Consider the following 17954-nt stretch of genomic DNA (forward strand, 5'->3'; position numbering starts at 1 on the left):
GGAAATACATGAAAGGAATAAAAAATGATTCTAAAACCAAGTCTATGGAGATCACCCCAGAGCAGTAACTACCATTCCCCTCCTGCTGTTCCCCTCAGAGACTCCGAAAGCAAAAGAAAATCCAAGCAGCAAAGGAGGAGTTGCCATTCCTCAGGCATACTCCCCCTGGCAGTGTTCCTGAAAGGAGGGTCAACAGGTGTGTTCTCCAGGGCAGGGTCTCCAGGAGGATTGTGACATTTTATGTTTTCAGTTCAATGACCTGGAGATTTGAACATAAGCATATTCTAAATTATCTCATAATCAAGTACTGACAGTTGATTTCAGTGCCTGTACAGCCCTCCCTTGGTATCTGCAGGGGGTTTAGTCCCCAGATGCCAAAATCTGGGGATGCTCAAGTCCCTTATAGAAATGGTGTAGTATTTGCATATGACCTACACACGTCCTCCCCTATACTTTACCTCATCCCTAGATCACTTATAATACCTAATACAATGGAAATGCTATATAAACAGTTGTTATTCTGCATTGTTTAGGGAATATTGACAAGGAAAAAAGTCTGTATGTGTTCAGCACAGACAGAGCTATAGTAAGCCTTTCAATCCTAGGTTGGTTGAATCCATGGATGCAGAACCTTGGGACGCAGAAGGCCAACTGTATTTGTATTTCTGCTTATGATCACATTGGCTCCAAGAAGTACTTTAATAGTGTCAGACTAACAGGAAAAGTAGTAGACTGAATATATAAATGATATGCCCAAGCTAAGTGAAGACCGAATAATGTCACATCATGTTGTTCAAAATAGGTTTTCATAGTATTCCAATAACAAGTATGAGAGAGCTGAGTTGCCACTGGACATATGAATAGATATAGTGAACTCAGAAGAACCCTTGCTGTCCTGGGCAATGCCATAGTCAAGTGGCAAGGCCAAAACAGAATATAATAACTAGTAGATTTTGTTGGTTTCAAGAAGAAAGTGGCTTTGGCTTTTTTGCCTCTGATAAAATCAGCAATGTAGCATGTGATGAAAAGACCTCATTTACACCAATTACTGCTTAGTAAGTGATTGTTAATACTGTGCTCATAAAAATCTAAGGACATAACTCCAGGCACAAATTGTTGAAAGGAAATGTAATCGCATCATATGACCTTGGTCAATAACCTGCTAAAACAGACCTGAATAGATGTTATCTAGCTGACAAATTCATAACCTGACTTCAACCTTTGTCTGTCCTGACCTCTATTGCCTTGGACACCATTGAACAAATTCCTCCTTTTTGAACTGTTCTGTCTCTTTGGGTTCCATGACTTGACTCTGTCTTTCTACTACATTGAGAGCTCTTTCTCAGTTTTCTTAGGCTCCACCTCAGCTCCTTTCTTCTTCCCAGTCAACCACATCCACATTTGTAACTCGGCTACCGCAAGTATACCAATCATTCCCAAATCTCAAGCCCACCCTCTTCTCTTGGACTTGACACCCAGAGCTTCCACCTTAGTATTTTAAAAAACCACTGCATACTTTTAAATGTCCAAAACAGGCATCATCTTCCTTTTAATCTACTTCCCTTCAGGAATCCCCATTTCAGTCAGTGACATCACCTGTCCAGTCCCCAAAGCCACAGACCAGGAAATCATACAACTTTTTGGTCACCAAATGCTCTAGCTTTTATATCATAAATATAACTGGTATTCTCTATACCTCTTTTAGGTGTGTGGCTGTAAGAAAAGTGGGCCCTTGGATCCAGAGCCGTTAGAATGAACAGCTCTTTTTCAGCCTGGCTAAGGTCAGGGGCTTTGTCTTGCCGTCATCCCATTGGTGAGTGGAATTTGAGGGTTGCAGGAAAGGAGGTGGGCAAATATGCAGAGGGACCAAGGATTTCCCTGGTAAATCAGGAATCCTAACTCTTCCTTTGGGGTTTCAAGTTACTATAACTCTTCTGATGTGCTGGGATGGTCCTAAGTAAGCTGAGTGGTCAGAAATGTGCAATAATGGCCCTCAAGAAGAAATCCACCATGATGGTCGCGATAGGGATGGAGTAGAAGAGCTGGGCTGGGAAGCCAGGGCTAACACCAGGGCTTGTCTTGTCTTAGGGGAACATCAGCTTCCTAACAGAGTAATGATGTTGCACTCTGTCCTGACCCACTACCTTGGACCTTGAGGGTCCTTAAGAGAAATAGTTGATTATCTATAAATGGTAGTATCTGTCACTAGAGTTGTATCTGGGAACATAGCCTCCTATAGTGTGGAGTAACCACTGCTAACCAGGGTCCACCAGCCTCCCTCCAGTCTGTGCAGCCCTGTCTACAGTGGGTAGGCCTTCAGCTCTTAGACCTGAGAGCTGGACTTCTGTTTTCAGTACCATCCTCAAAAAAGCAGAAGTTGGAACCTCAGGTAGTCAGATCAGACTTCTCAATTTCTTTTCTGCACAACAGAAGTAAACAAGATTGACTCATCTGGATGAAGTAAGCACCTTGAGGGGTCTACTTTTTAAGAAAGGGAGAGCTCACAGAATGATGAATGGACTTCTCATAACTGGGGTGGAAAGTTCAAATTTGATTTCTTTGTGTAGTAACTTAAATATGACTTTATTTTCTGCTACAACAGGTGAAATAGGATCTATGTGAAAGTTCCTAGAATAGGATCTAGTACTCAGCAGGTATTCAATAATGTTTGGATTTGAATCTGGATCTTGCTTAATCAGACACACATACTACCATTTTTGAGAAGTTATAGAGAGGAACCTGGCCACTGCTTCAAATTGGCACTTCCTTTTGTGACCCTATAAAGCTACTATCACTTTCCTCTCTTAAGAGGAATCAGTCCCATTTTCAGTGGGGTTGGATGTGAGAGTAGGGAAGGATTTAAAGTCAGCAGAGTAAGTTAAATTCATGTGCACATGACTCCACAATATGACCATGTTTAGGGATTAATCCTCCTCCTTCCCTCTGCAACTCCTTGCCCTAGGCCACATCGTCTCTCATCTGCACTGCTGCAACAGTTTCTTACCTGAGTATTCCTCCTCTACTCTCCAGTCTGTTCTCCACACAGCAACAGAGCATGATCGTCTTTACAGAGATATAGAATCACATCATTCTCTTGCCTGAAACACTTCAATGGCTTCCCCACTGAATTCCAAATCAAACTCAGCCTCTTTGCCATGGCCTGTGTAGGGGAGGAAGACTTTTCCTCTACCTAAATGTGGGTTCGTCTGGCCAGAGAACGAATTAAATTCACATGAGACAGAATAGCAAGAGAAAATTAAACAAAGCTTTATGAGGAACCATGGCCTGGGGCCTCTCTTCCGAAGGAAGAAAGGGCACCGAAGAAGTGGGGTGCACATAGTGGTTATATACCCCCAAACAGGGTGTTTCACATATGATTGAAATGTCCCTCCCACAATAGTCACAAAATTGCCCTGTTGGCACAGCACTTGATGGACACAGCAGATAGTGGGTCTGCTGTCTCGGTGGGCGTGGCAGGAGGCAAGTCTATTGTCTCAAGCTGGGTGGTCACAGGTGAGTGCAGCAATCAGTTCCTAGCCTAAGGAAAGATACTAATCCTTAAAGAAATGCCAATGTTGGGAGGGGGAGGGAAGTCAGTTACAGGAGGTTACCAGACAAGCACAATAAACAAATGCAGATTTAAGTCCTTGCCTTCGCCATTGATTAAGAGTTTCTAGAGACAAGGTCATCTCCTTTCTTCTTCCTGGTACAGAGAGGGAGGCACCTTTACAGATAAAGATTTCCTTTATAATGTAAATGTCTCCTAACAAAGGGCAAGCAAGTTCCACTCCTCAAAGCCTCCTTCCCTGTCCCAGTTTATTAAAAGCAATCAGCCTCAAATAATCCTCATGCCAAAGAGACATATCTTGGGGTGACCATTTCCAGGTCCCCACACCTGAAAGGCCCCAAATGACCTGGCCACTATCCACCTCTGCAGCCCTGAACTGCCCCCCACCATCAGTGTCAGTACACTTCTCCTTTAGGTGTTAGCTTGCTTTAGGTGTTAATTTGAATGTCACCTTACAGAAGTCTTCTCTGAGCATCCTACCCAAACTAGAAAAGTGGATTCTCTTCTGCTATTCTCTAACTCAAAGCTTCTTGTTTGATTTCTTTTAACACTTCACATTTATATTATTTATTTGTATGTTTATATTTTTTGGTCGTGTATTTCCTGCACTAGAATTGTGTGCTCCGTGCATGCAGAATCATGGCTGACTAGTTCAAGACTGTGGCCACATCTACAGCAATGGCTAGAATGTAGTGAATCTTTGTCAAAGGAATGAAATAAGGTGGTTTTGTTCAGCGCCCCCTAATACGGAATCGTACACTAAATCTGCCCTTGGGAACCACAGAGAATAATTATCTGACATATTTATTTTTCTAAGAGACTGAGTTTATGACTACATGCTCCGTCTTGCTGAATCTCTTAAAAGAAATACCATGTACCAGAATATTCAGCAAACTATGTTTACTAACAATATTCAAATATGGTTTGTAATAATGATAGAAATAGAAAATTTTTATTTATAAAATCAGTCTAAAATGTGCAAATCCCAAACTAATTGTAGTTCTACCTGAAATTTTATTCTTTACCAGAAAAAGAGGTAAAAAAATGTTCAGACTCACTAGTAATCAAATAAAGTCACATTAGGATAATGATTAAGGTATCATCTTCCATATTGAAAATGGGCAAAGATTTTGTTTTTAAGATAAAATTCATTTGGCCAACATGAGGTGAAATGAACATCTTGTCATACACTGCTGGTAATAAGTCAACTGGTAAAACTTTTTTCAGAGTAGTATTTTAACAATATGCACTGAAATCAACATTTTGGATACGTATTGTCTACCCAACAAGTCCTACTGATGAAATAATAATGAATTGGTACAGAAATTTAACTACTTAGATTTGCATAAGTTTGTGTATAATTTGAAAAGACCTAAATATATAACACCATTAACTATAACTATATGTATAAAATAATACAGGAATGGTGCATATAGAATGATGTGTTTAGAAAGGCCATTATACTATATTCTCACAGAATATTTTATTATATGAAAAGTCTTTCATGAATGATATTAAATGAAAAAAGGAAATAAAAAGTGTACAATATATCCCAATTTTGTTGAAAAATAAGTATACATATGAATGTATAGAAGAAAGTCCATAAAGTCATATATACACATTAAAAGAAATTATCTGAGTGGTGGGATTGCCAGCATGTTTTATTTGTGTATGAAATGCCATAGAGAGTATTATTTTCCGTATTTTCCACATTTTCAATAATGAACATATGTTAGTTTATAATCAGCGAAAGAGTTTACTTAAAAAGAAATGACAGAGAGAAATGATAAAAATGATTATATGCAAAATCACTCATATTTGTTACAAAGCTGTAGGAAAAAAAAAAACACCTTTAGAACTTTTCAAAGGTTGATTCTTTTCTAAGTGGTTCTACAAGCTTTAAGGTTGAATCAGCAACCACCTGGCAAACTGACGTTCTTGGACTGTCACAGGTGGCCCAAGACAAGACAGGATGGAAGGCAATAACTGACAGGCAATCAAGAGTACTTTATCTAGGAAAGCTACTTAAGAATGTAGAAATAATTGTTCTGAAATGAAGGGAGGCACCAGGGCGAACTTTTGGGCTGCCTGGACCAACCTTTTTAAAACTGGACACACAAAACAGTGGAACCTCAGAGAACTTAGAAATCCTCTAGTCCAACTCTCTAACTTTACCTCTTAGAAAACAGAAACCACGGTGCATAACTGGGTTATTCTTCACGGAACATACTTGCCATTCTGTAGTCCTGTGCTCACAGATCCCGAAAGGAGCCTCCTTGGAACCCAGTCTCTGCTGGGGCCAAGCTTTCCCCTTCCATTTTCCTAACAGAAAGTGAGTGGAGTTTTTAAGGAGGAGTTTAAAAAGGCAGTTAAGAAGTTTAAGAGGGAAGATGAAAGAGTTTTTAAGAAGGAGAGGCTTCAATCTATGTATGTGCCCCAGGAAGGTACAATGTACTGTCTTATCTTTCCACTCCTGCAGCTGCTCCCCTCATTACCCCATTTGTACTGATGGCCTCCAGGCCACTGCTCTCCCTGAGGTTACGAAAGCGGAGCAGTCACGCCACTGCCTGGGCTCTGACCCCAGTGGGGAGCCACAGTCTTAAAGGAAAGGAGATATCATTTTTCTTGTTAGCATGCACGCCAATCCTGGTCAATTGGATTATGGTTTACTTTATTTCTATGCCCCTGCAACTGTGATAGTAGATAGATTTGTAATATGCAGAAAACGTTCAGGTAATCAAAACATAATCTGCAAGGATTCAGAACGTAACTAAGTGGAATCTCTATTAATGGGCTTTCTTGTTGTTTTTTTTTTTTAAATTTTCCTTCCCCAAATAATCTGCTACCCCCTGTTTCCCTATGTAGCTTTCCACTTCTCACGCCAGCCAGACCCGGTCTCATCCGTGACCCCTCCCTCCAGTGCATTCCCACCCCAGGTGTTCGTTTGGACCTGCTTATTGTGCTTTATTCATTCAACAGAAATGTACTGAGGGACTTCCAGTTTCACCTCCAACCTGTAAATAACCTCCCATCCTCAGAGCAAAAAAAAGCTGAAGGAGCTGAAAAGTTGTGCTTTATCTTGGACCCGTCAGAGACTGAGATTGAGGGGCACAGCTACACCCCATGGTCTGGAGAGACAGGTGAATCCAGAGTCACAGCCGAGATCTCCTTCTCTGGACAGAAGGGGCTGGAACCACACGCTGGCAGAAACACTTAGATGGCAATTTTGATAAATTGCTAGAGGTCAACCGTGGACTGACCTGAGAGTAAGACGCTCCTGGGGTCTGCCACCCAAGGAGGGCTCCACACTTTTGTAGGTTTCTTTATCTCCAGGAACACCGCCAGGTTCTCACAATGAAGATCTAAAAATGACCCCCTCATGGCTCTGGCAGACGGAGGGGAATATTTACCATTTTGAAATATACCTAGAGTGTTCTCGTAACAAAGGCCTATTCTCCAAGGGAAAAGACTCATCCCACTGGGGGACGGGCATTTTCCTGACTCCAGCTCCCACTATACTTCCTGTCTCACCTAAGGGAGGGGAAAAAAGGAATAAATGCTTGTGAAGATCACAGCCCAGGGACACAGGGCCACTAGAAGACTGGTACTTATTAATAAGATTATATAAGAATGCTTCCCCTCCCCCAGACCTTACCACCACCAGCAGAGCCTCAGTGAAATAACTGAATCGTAGCTGAAAGAGCTGTAAGGCACAGACTCTACTTACTTCAAAGCCTCTGGCACCTGCAGCTACAACAAAGTTAAACATGGCCTAAAACCCTAGCCAGAGTGACATAAAAGCTCACACTAATGGCCTATGTACCTCACTTCCTATTAGACACGTCATGTTGGGCTTTCAACAAAAAAATGGCAAAGCATGCTAAAAGGCAAGCAAAAACACAATCTGAAGATTAGACTAGACTAAGACTAGAACCAGATGCAGATATGGCAGAGATTTTGGAATGATTGGACAAGCAATTTAAAATAGTTATGATTAATATTTTAAGAGCTCTTTTGGAAAAAGTAGACAACTTGCAAGAACAGATGGGTCATGTAAGCACCAAGATGGACACTCTAAGAAGGCACCAAAAGGAAATGCCAGAAGTCAGAACGACTGTGACCAAAATGAAGAATGCCTAACAGGCTCAACAGTAGACCAGACATGGCCAAGAGAAGAACTAGTGCGCTTAAAGCGGATCAAGATGTATTGAGTTCTGACAAATAAAAATGGCAAGCAATAGGATATATTGGAGTATATGAGGAAGCCATTTGGTATAAACCCAATTCGGCCTGACTTTGTTTTTCCAAAAGGGCCTGACTGTGGCCATTGAGCATGCATTGTATATCCGCTTAGACATTTTGAGATAAAGGTGCAACTTCCCTCCCCCTCCCAACGTTGGCATTCCTTAAAGATTAAGCATCTTTCTTTAGGCTGGGAACTGATTGCAGCGCTCATCTGTGACCACCCAGCTTGAGGCAACAGACCTGCCACCCTGTGGGGTTCACTGAGACAGCAGGCCTACTGCTGTTTCCATCGATCGCTGTGCTGACAGAGCAGCCTCGTGACTATTGTAAAAGGGACATTTCAATCATATGTGAAACGTACTCTTTGAGGGTATATAACCATCCTGTATACCCCCACTTATTTGGAGTGCTCTGTTCCTTTGTGGAAAGACTCTCCTGGGTTATAATCCTCAGATTTAAGCTCAGAATAAACTCACCCAAATTTTCATTTATAGATTGGTTTTGAATTGTTTTCATCGACAGTTCCTTTGTGTGCCAGACACTGTGTTGAGTACTAGTGAACCAGACAGGCCAGTCTGTGTCCACCCAGAGCTGCCTTATGTACCACCAAGCAGAGAATTCAGAGTATTCCATTCATCTTGGGTCTGTCTCCGTCCTGTCCTTCCCATCTTCACTCTCTATCTCCATTCCAGTCCTCGCCTCTGCCTTTTCAAAATCTCCCAGATTGCTCTAAGACTTTCACATCTGGTCTTCTTATCTTTCAATCCTGATCCATTCTAGTTAATTCTTTACACTGCTGCTGGAAAAAATCAATCTCAAATATAAAACTGGCTGCTTTATCTCTGCTTTAGTGGTTATGGTTTCTCTTTGGATAAAGTCCAAATTCCTAAGCAAGTCATGCAGCCCTGACCTCTCCCTACTTCTATAGCTTCAATTTTTACCACTCCTTGCCTAGAATTTTACGTACAGACACACAGAACTCCAGTTCAGTAACTTAGTGGAACGTCACTCCTCTTTTCTTTCCTGCCTTGTCTGGGTGTCCAGTTTGTCTTTCAAGACACAATTCAGGGATCAATGACCATGGGAAGCCTTGCCTCCTCTCCCCACACATCAGTTGTACCTTCTCTGTCTACCATAGCAATTACCACCCTGTATCATAATCATCTGTTTTCTTGACTATTCTGCTCTGGACTAGGCTATGGGTTCTTTAAGGCCATGTCTTAATAGACCATGTATTCCAACCCCCTACTACTTTGTCTGGCATATAAAGGTAACTGGTAAATGTTTAATGGATGAACAAATGAACAGATGAATGGATACAGAAGGCTTACAGGAGGGAAAAAACAGATGAATACAAGAATACAAACTACAACAGTCACTTAGGTCAAAAACTAATTTCCAGGGTGTATTAGTCAGGGTTCTTGGTTACAAATAACAGAAATTCACTCTGGTTCACTAGCAGAGAAGGAATTTTCTAGAAGAGTATTAGGTAGCTCACAGAATCAACAGAAAGGCTGGAGAGTCATAGAAAAGACATAGCCAGGGATTTGCCACAGGCATGGCCCACTGAGAACCGATGCTGATGGAGCCGTCCTGGCACCTTTGCTGTGGTACTTCTCAACTGCCACAGCCACTGCTGGGAATCCTAAATCAATGACTCAGTCCCTCTTGCAAGATTCAAAGTCTCAGAAGGAGACTGACCTGCTACCCTTTGGTGAGGCGTCTGTGATGTAGTTGTTGGGGTGGGAAAAGGGAATAGCTTCTCTTCAACCTCCCAAGTAGAAACGGCGTTCATACACTAAACAGCCCAAATGACAAACTTACTACGCAGATTTCCCTGAAGACCTCTGTGTCAGTTCCCTAGGGCTGCTTAACAAAGTGCTACAAACTGGGTGACTTAAAACAACAGAAATTTGTTTCCTCGTAGTTCTGGAGGCCAGAAGTCTGAAATTAACGTGTCAGCAGGGTTGGTTCCTTCTGGAAGCGCCTCTCTCTTTGCTTGTCGTGGTTACTGGCAGTGCTCGGCGTCCCCTGGCTTGTAGATGCGTCACTGCAGTCTCTGGCTCCACCCTCAAGCCGTGTTCTTGCCGTGTGTCTGTTTCTGTGTCTCCTATTCTTATGAGGACATCAGCCATATTGGATTAAGGGGCCACCGACTCCAGTATGACCTCCTCTTGACTAGTTACATCTGCAATGAACCGATTTCCACATAAGGTCACATTCTGAGGTAGTGGGGGTTAGGACTTCAACACACCTTTCTGGGGAACACGATTTGACCCATAGCACCCTGCATCTTCTACATTGCGGTTTTCTTTCTATTCTGTGGTATCCAAGGGCGGGGGGGCGGGGGGCGCGGAGTGAGAGTGTTCTGCCCCACGTGCGGACAACAAGGGGAACATTGTCTGTGAAGGATCAAAGAACACAATAGAAATGACTGAAAGAGTGGTTGCTTCTCATTATCAACTTGTTTAGAACCAGCAATTCTAAACTTCAGTGATAAAATACTTCCTCCCCCAAAATCTGTGTTTCGCTTCTTAAAAATTGCTGTGTGTGGAAAAATATGTCCACAAATTCTTCGCTACCTCTCCCTTTAATAAGCGGAGCCCAGCTCTCCTCGCCTGAATGTGGGCTGGACATATTTATGTGTGGGAAGTGCAAATGTTGGTTCATACGTGATGTATTTACAGAGTTTGAATTCTGTCTTTAAATGTAACTCTTCTTTTTGTTAGTTGTTTTAAAGCTAAAGGAATCAAACAATATAAAGTTAAGCATAAAAATAAAATTATTTTTTGCAATTACTGAATATAATTTTGTTGTTCAGAGAAAGGGAGTAAGAAAACAATCATTTGCCACAGTTGACAAATATGCTAGGTATTATGTCACTGCTTTTATGAAATTTAAACTTGAGACTCAAAATTCTGTGAGGCAGTATGAGATCTCCAATGCGTAAAGAAGACTACATTGTCCTCATCGTGGTTCTTTCCAATGTCGGAGAGTTAGATCATAAAAATAATGGAATCATACCCCTACTTACCCTGGTGAAAAATTCATCAAAGAACTTCAACAGAGGTTTCTTGCATACCCACTGTGTGCTTGGATTACATCTGGGAACAAAACAAAGACTCATGCCTGTGAGCACACCTGCTGGTGTAACCACAGGACCAGGAACAGAATTTGACACCCCAAAATATGCCCAATTGGCATAAAGGCTATTTTGAGCTGATGATTATTAAAAAACAGCAGACACAGGAAAAGCTCTGAAAACCTAGTAGAAGTTCCCCTTTTGTAAGGGAAATATACATTTCTAAGAGAAATCTCCACTACAAGGGTGCTGCCCTCTCTGTGCCAGGAAGGGGAGGATGCCTCTAAATCTCCAGAAACTCTTATAATGGAGAAGGCAATGACTTAAAGCTGCATAACAACTTTACCCTTGTTTACTGTAGGACTTTCCCCAGTAACCTTCTATAACTGACCTCATCTTAACAACAGAAGGTTAAAGCTACTTTTCAGGGGTAGCAAACTGCCAGGAGCACGCACAAAGGAGAAAATTTTGATCTGCCAATCGAAACTCATCCTGCCAGCGCTCCCACATACAAGCCAGCCCTCCCTGACCCCTTAAACCTTTCCCTATACCTTGGACAGACAAGGCAGATTTGAGATCCTGGCCTCCTGTCTCCTTGCCAATCAATTGGGCAATAAAGCCTTTCCTCCGTCAAAGACTGGTGCACCACGGTGTTGGCTTCTGCACACATCAGGTGGCAAGCTCTTGCTCAGTAACACTGGGGGAGGGAGAGACACACATGAAAAGTGTATCCTGTAGTAGCTGAGAAGCGGATGAGAGCTTTGGGGAAAACAAATAGAGGACAGAAGAGATAGGCGCACTGGGGAGGAGTGGAGAGGCACAGGTTGTGGGATTACACAGACTGATCAGGGTAGGCCTCAGTGAGAAGAGACACTTGAGCAAAGACTTGGAGGAAGTAAGGGCGTGTGCCACATAGATAGCTGGAGAAGAACTTTCTGACAAACGTGCTGGCTAAGGCAAGGATCTGCTCGAATGTGTACCTAGCGCGTTGGAGGAGGGGAAAGAGGCCGGAGTGAGCAGGAGGGAGAGAGGAGGACAGGCTTCTCTCAGGGAGAAGGTGTAACCTTGGGTGAGTCAGCTCTCTTTGGAAGGAGAATGTCTGAAGGACAACTCAGCTGAGAGCCTGCACCTGCCAGCAGCTGGGGAATGAGGGCTTCAGCCCTGAAGGGGGTCTGGGCAGGATGCCCAGCATTCCCTACAGAGCTGGATTTCTAGGGCTTGAGTCATTTCATTTGGATAGGAAATTAATGGGGAATCCTAGAAGATTAGCATACCCGGGCTATTCATGTAATCCCCAAGGCAGGTAACCGACTAACAGCTACAGAATGCAAAGACACAAAACTTATGTAGGAGACGGTTTTGCATAGATCAGACCCAGAAGGGGCTAAAGACCACCTTAAAGAAAATGAAAGTCATGCAGCAAGGAAACTACGAAGGGCCAAAAATATTTCCTGGCTACTTTCTTTTCACTGTGTCTAAGACCTGTGACTTAGATGGTGAGCTATTAGTGAGGGAGAGGTGGATCATAGACTTCTTTAGTGTATGTATTAGTTTGCATGGGCTGCCATAACTAAATACCACAGGCTGGGGGACTTGGACATTTATTTTCTCACCATTCTGGAGGCTGGAAGTTCAAGATCAAGGTGTCAGTGGGTTGGTTTCTCCTGCGGCCTCTCCACTTGGCTTGCAGAGAGCTGCCTTCTTGCTGTGTCCTCACGTGGCCATTTCTCTGAGCTCAAGCATCCCGGGTGTCTCTCCCTCTTCCTATAAGGGCATCAGCCACATTGGGTTAGGGCCCCCTCTGATGAACTGGCTAACCTTAATTACTTCCTGAAAGGCTCCACTTCCAAAAAAGTCACATTGGGGGTTAGGGCTTCAACATGTGAATTTTGAGGGGATATAACTCAGTCCATTACTGTATCATATTACCTTGCAATATTTTAGGCATTTAATGCCATAAAATCTTGGGGTTGGATAGGTTATTAGAAACGTTCAAACTTAATCTTCCCTCAAAGTCCGAATACCTGGCAAATGGCAGTTAATTCACCAGAGAAGCAAAGTTTTTTGGTTTGCAAGTCTGGTATATAGGATTAATAATACATACCAAGTAAGAATAAAGGGAGAGGTGTAGAGGAGAGAGGGTTAGGCAAGAATAGTGAATTCCAAAGCAAAATTTATCTATAGTAATAAAAGGAGTCTACAGGAGGAATAAAAATAGAAATGATAACAAATTAAATGCAGGGCCCAGAAAGGTAAGCATAGCCCTGAGCTAGGGGCCAGGATCCCAGGAGCTGTCTTAAGTCTGTACCCAACATCCTGGCTTCCCCAGGGATGTGCCCACCACCCTCAGGAAGGCTGTCGGGTAATTCAGGAGTTAAGATGAGGATAAGGAATAGAGTGTGCAAGCAGAGTTATAGGATGTAGATGATGTTACGATGCTGAGGAGGGTGACTATATAATTTCTCTTCCGAATATGGACACTTCTTAGAGTGAAAAGGATGCTATTAATAATTATGCCAAGACAATGGGTGCACACCAGGAAACTGGGACATATGGTCATTCTAATATTATAGGGTTATTGCCAGGGAAGTCTCAGTGTACAAATGTGGGGGTGGGCTATGGGCATGTATGATCCTCCTGGATCTCTAACTGGCATCCTACGTGGAATTCTTCAACCTTTCTTTTTGGTCAAGCTGAGCCGAGGGTGGAAAAAGTTAATGAGATACACCTTTGAGACGTTAATCTCTCTATTATTCTGGCACCCCAAGAAAGGCCACCACTACCTGTCCCCCTCCTTTAACTTGCACCCTGTCGGTGTTGCAATCCAATGTACACATCAAGATAGACGCGGAGAGGGCTGATGGCCACTCTGAGTTTATTATAACCAGCGTTTCAATATATACATAGCTTACATCTGTTAAACATACACAGGTGTTCTGGACAATGTAATTAGCGAATGCCAAGAATTCTTAGTGATTTCTCAAGGAGCCCTCCCTCGGCCTCTGTTTTGATATTATCATGTTATTGCTGTGCTCGTATATTTTATCTCGGAGCATGCAAGGCCTCCTAGGCAACGACCCCTCCTGCTCCTGATATCGTGTCTCCATATGTGCTCCCAGGCAACCGCGCCTGGCTTAGGTTGCCTCCTCCTGGAGGTCTTACCCATCATTGGCTAACCAGCCTTCTCACCTCTGGGTCACAGTTTGTTGGCAAGCCTTTTCCAGTGATTATTAACCCTTCCTGCGTCAGGGGTGGCTACACACCCAATGATTTTAATTCTCTTCTCCAAGTTTTCAGATGTATCTTTTAACCTTTCAGTACTTGACAATACATTCTTGTTATTGATTGATATAGAATGGAAACTTGTCACCAAATTCTGTGCCTTGTCAGTAGATTATGCAAAGTGGTGTTTCCTTGTAAAACATAACAGAGAATCTGAAAAACACAACTAGTTGTGTATCACGTTAAACATTAATAATCAGCACAAGGATGACAAAGGCCATGCACTTGTTCTATATGTGCCTAAAAATCTCCTCGGCAGGGGAGAACAGAAGTAATACTCTCCTGGGAGCAACTGTTGGGTGACTGGAGGCCAAAAGTCATAGAGTTAGAAAATGTTATCAGCAAACTGCATGTTTGGAAAACCCAGGAGAGAGAGGCTGCTGCAGATGCGTTCCTTCCTCTGTCTCTACTCCTCCCCACCATAGACACACTTTTTTTTAACCTGGCTGTTAGAGCTTGAGTTTTGTTCAGGTATTTATCTTCCTCCACGAGCCCTGGGGTAGGTTTATCATCACTAATTTCAGAGATTGAATCATTATTAGTCTAACCCAGCCATTTCCCTCCGCTATGATTACTTCAGCCACGGGTGTGTGATGTAATCTTGGCCCATGAAGTGTGTGGGGAAGTTTGCTGGGATGATTCACTGTTACAAGGGGCCACACAGAAACACACTCTCCTTTTTTGTCCCTAGAAGTTGTGTGGTTGTGAAATCCGGAGCTGCTGCAACCATCTTGTGACCATGATGAGAGCTTGTAGAGGACAAGCAAGCTGCTGAGGATGGTGGGCAAGGTGTTTTGAAACGAATAATCCATAATCAATCTATAAATCAAAATTGGGGTGAGTTTATTATGAGCCAGATCTGAGGACTAGCCTGGGGTCTTCCTTCCCCAAGGAAGGAAGGGCACCAAAGAAGTGGGTTGTACAGAGTGGTTACATATGATTGGAATGTCCCTTTTACAACAGTCACAAGACTGCCTAGCCAGTACAGCAATTCACACAGCAAGTAGCAGTTCTGCTGTCTCAATGGACACAGCAGGTAGCAGTTCTGTTGTCTTGACTGGGTGGTCACAGGGTGAGCGCAGCAATCAATTCCTCACCTAGGGAGAGAAGCTTATTCTTAAGGAAATGCCAATGTTGGGGAAGTTGCACCTTTATCTTATGGACATTTGTTCTTGTCTTTGGGACATAGTAGATCATTAAAGCAGATATACAATGCATGTTCAACGGCCACATCAGGCCCTTTTGGAAAAACAAGGTCAGGCCTAATTACGTTTACACCCTATACTCCAATATAACCTGTGGCTTGCCATTTATTTATCAAATGGAAAGATAAAAAGAATTCAGATCCCTGAACGAATTGTTGAGTTGCTGAACTGTGCAACAGTGGAGCAATGTTTCCTCTGGACTTTTTGCTTATTTCTTGAAACATAGCAGCATAGTTGGTTTACAATTTGCATCTAATAAGTTTTTAAACGTTTGTGTAGGTCACTTTCTACTGTTTCTTGCTTAATTGGCTTTTTCTCATGGAGCCTTGTTTCCTGATTTGCCATTTATCTTTGTGCAAGGGCCATTGCCCCAGAAAAATGATATCTAGGCTTTCCCAGAGGCCTGGGATAAAGGTGCTTCCTCCATAGAGGATTTGCATTTGCTTCTGCCGGGGGCCCGGGAGCAAGACTGGACAAGGACACCTAAATCCAACACCTGGCTTGAGATTGCAGAAAGGAACCTGGCCTGCAAATCTGCCCAACCAGGTTCTAATCCTCAGCTTGACTCAAGTAAAACTCACCTTATCTCTCTTATCCATAGAATGGTTCGTGGCTATTTTGCATGGACAACACTCACCTTGACAGGGGGCCCTCTGGAGTATCAGCCTATAGGCGGGACTCCCTCCCGCTCTAGGAGGCGAGGAAGACAAGCCTGTGAGTCATTGTAGGGCTTGTGGCAGCAAATGCCCTGGAGCAAAGTGGCTGAGGCTCTGATTCCCTTATCTCTCTGGGTTCAGACTGTCCTTCAACTTTGGCCTGAGCATTTGCTCCCAACTTGTCAGTTCTTTGATTTTTAAGGTGGTACTCTTTATATTTCATCTAGCAAAATGCTCTTTTCCCCCAGAGGGTTACTCTCCCTCTGGAGTTATTGTCACATGAGAAAATACATTCATTCCTGTTGAAGTCACTTGAGTCAGGATTTTTTGCTACTTTCAGCCAACCAGCTCTGCTCTTGGCATCTTAATTACATTCTGGAGAGCTTTCTGTCAGGACACCTGGAAGTTGGCGAAAGTCTCTAGTATTAGGATTTGGGATGCACTGATTCAGTAAGGATTTCTTAGTTATTTTGGGCAAGTCTCTACAAAAGAAAAAACATTTTTTTATAAAGGAGATGTGCAAATATTACAGCAAAGAAGAAAATTCACATTTATTGAGGGCTGGCAGCTATTTGGCACTTGGCTTTATTATCTCTGGACTGAAACTCTAGTCCCTTAGATTAAACAATGAGGTTCTATTACTTAAGATGCCCAGATAATGCGACAGAATAGAGGGAGAGGAAGGAGGGGGAGAGGAAGGAAGGAGCGGGAGAGGAAGGAGCGGGAGCGGAGGGAGAGGGAGAGTGAGATCTGTTCTGTCTTGTTTTACTTGGAACAAAAGTAAAAAAGTGGTTCACGCCATGTTTTCTGCCGTTTTGGGTCAGTCAGAGCATGTTGTGCAACGAGTACTGAGGTCTCTGGGATTTTCCTCACTGGGGTAGAGACACAGCTTGTGAATAACACTGCCAAGTTTGCTGCAGTGCAATTTACATTTGGCTTTGTTTTCAAGCTGGGACTGAAACCAGAGGGCAACCTGCTTTAACTATACTCAGGGGCTTTTGGGAAGAGTAGTTAGATAACACATTACTAAAACCCACCCCATAGATAACATCTCTGACATGTGGGGCACCATGGGAATGGGTGCTTGAGTTTTTCAGTAACTGAGAGTCAACTTCTTGTCCAGTTCAGGCTAGTTGAGACCACCAACTCATCAACTGGCTCTGCATGGATGACCAATAAGTGACCCTTTGACATCAAGGATCTGAAAACTCCACCCTCAGATCATGGTGACACCACCATTTGTTTTGTGAACGTGTGTCCTATGAAGAGCCATGAAGCTTGACTGCGCTTGTAAGATCATCAATTACCTCACTGCTCCTCACCTACAATCATCTATTCCCACTTCAGACCACCCCGCTCCCTTATCTCATAAATATCCCTAATCTTCATTTTTCAAGGAGGTAGATTAGAGACTGGTTCTTCCACCTCCTTGCTTGGCTGCCTTGTGGTTAAATCCTTTCTCTTTGCAAACTCTTCATCTCGGGGATTGGCATAATTGTGCAGTGGGCAAAGCGAACCTGGTTTGGTAACAGGACCTTAAATAAAAATTGTGTTTAGAGCCACTGTAGTTGTGTTGATCATCAAATCAGTTTTCGCCAGAAAAGATATCTTGCAGAGAGCCTTGGGGAGCCACAGTCCTGGGTCCAGGCTGGTTTTCAAGTTGCCTCTCCATCTTGGGAGAATCTCAATTTCTCTGAACCTCTTCACCCCCGGCTTTTAAATAAAGGGTTAGACAAGATGATCTTTAAGATTCCTTCAGATTCTGAAGTGCTGCTTTATGAATGCAAATTTATTCAAGATTTTAAAAGCTTGGTTTGTTAGAAAATCATTGAGATGATTCCTGTAATACTGTTCCCATCCCTGAAATAGTGTCCTCATACTGTTTGCAGATCTCCATCTGGCTGATTGCACTGTCA

General features: G+C 42.9%; 1 long non-coding RNA gene across 1 annotated transcript in view; it reads left to right on the forward strand.

The window, feature by feature from the left end:
- Window positions 1-17601, forward strand: part of LOC138918496 (uncharacterized) — a 24400-nt gene extending 6799 nt beyond the window's left edge. The window contains exons 2-3 of the long non-coding RNA XR_011427935.1: window positions 1706-1813; window positions 14869-17601. This is a non-coding gene — a long non-coding RNA (uncharacterized lncRNA). The remainder of the gene's footprint in view (window positions 1-1705; window positions 1814-14868) is intronic.
- The last annotated feature ends 353 nt before the right edge of the window (window positions 17602-17954 follow it).

Source organism: Equus caballus, chromosome 17, assembly GCF_041296265.1.
Source record: "Equus caballus isolate H_3958 breed thoroughbred chromosome 17, TB-T2T, whole genome shotgun sequence".
NCBI classification, from domain to species: Eukaryota; Metazoa; Chordata; class Mammalia; order Perissodactyla; family Equidae; genus Equus; species Equus caballus.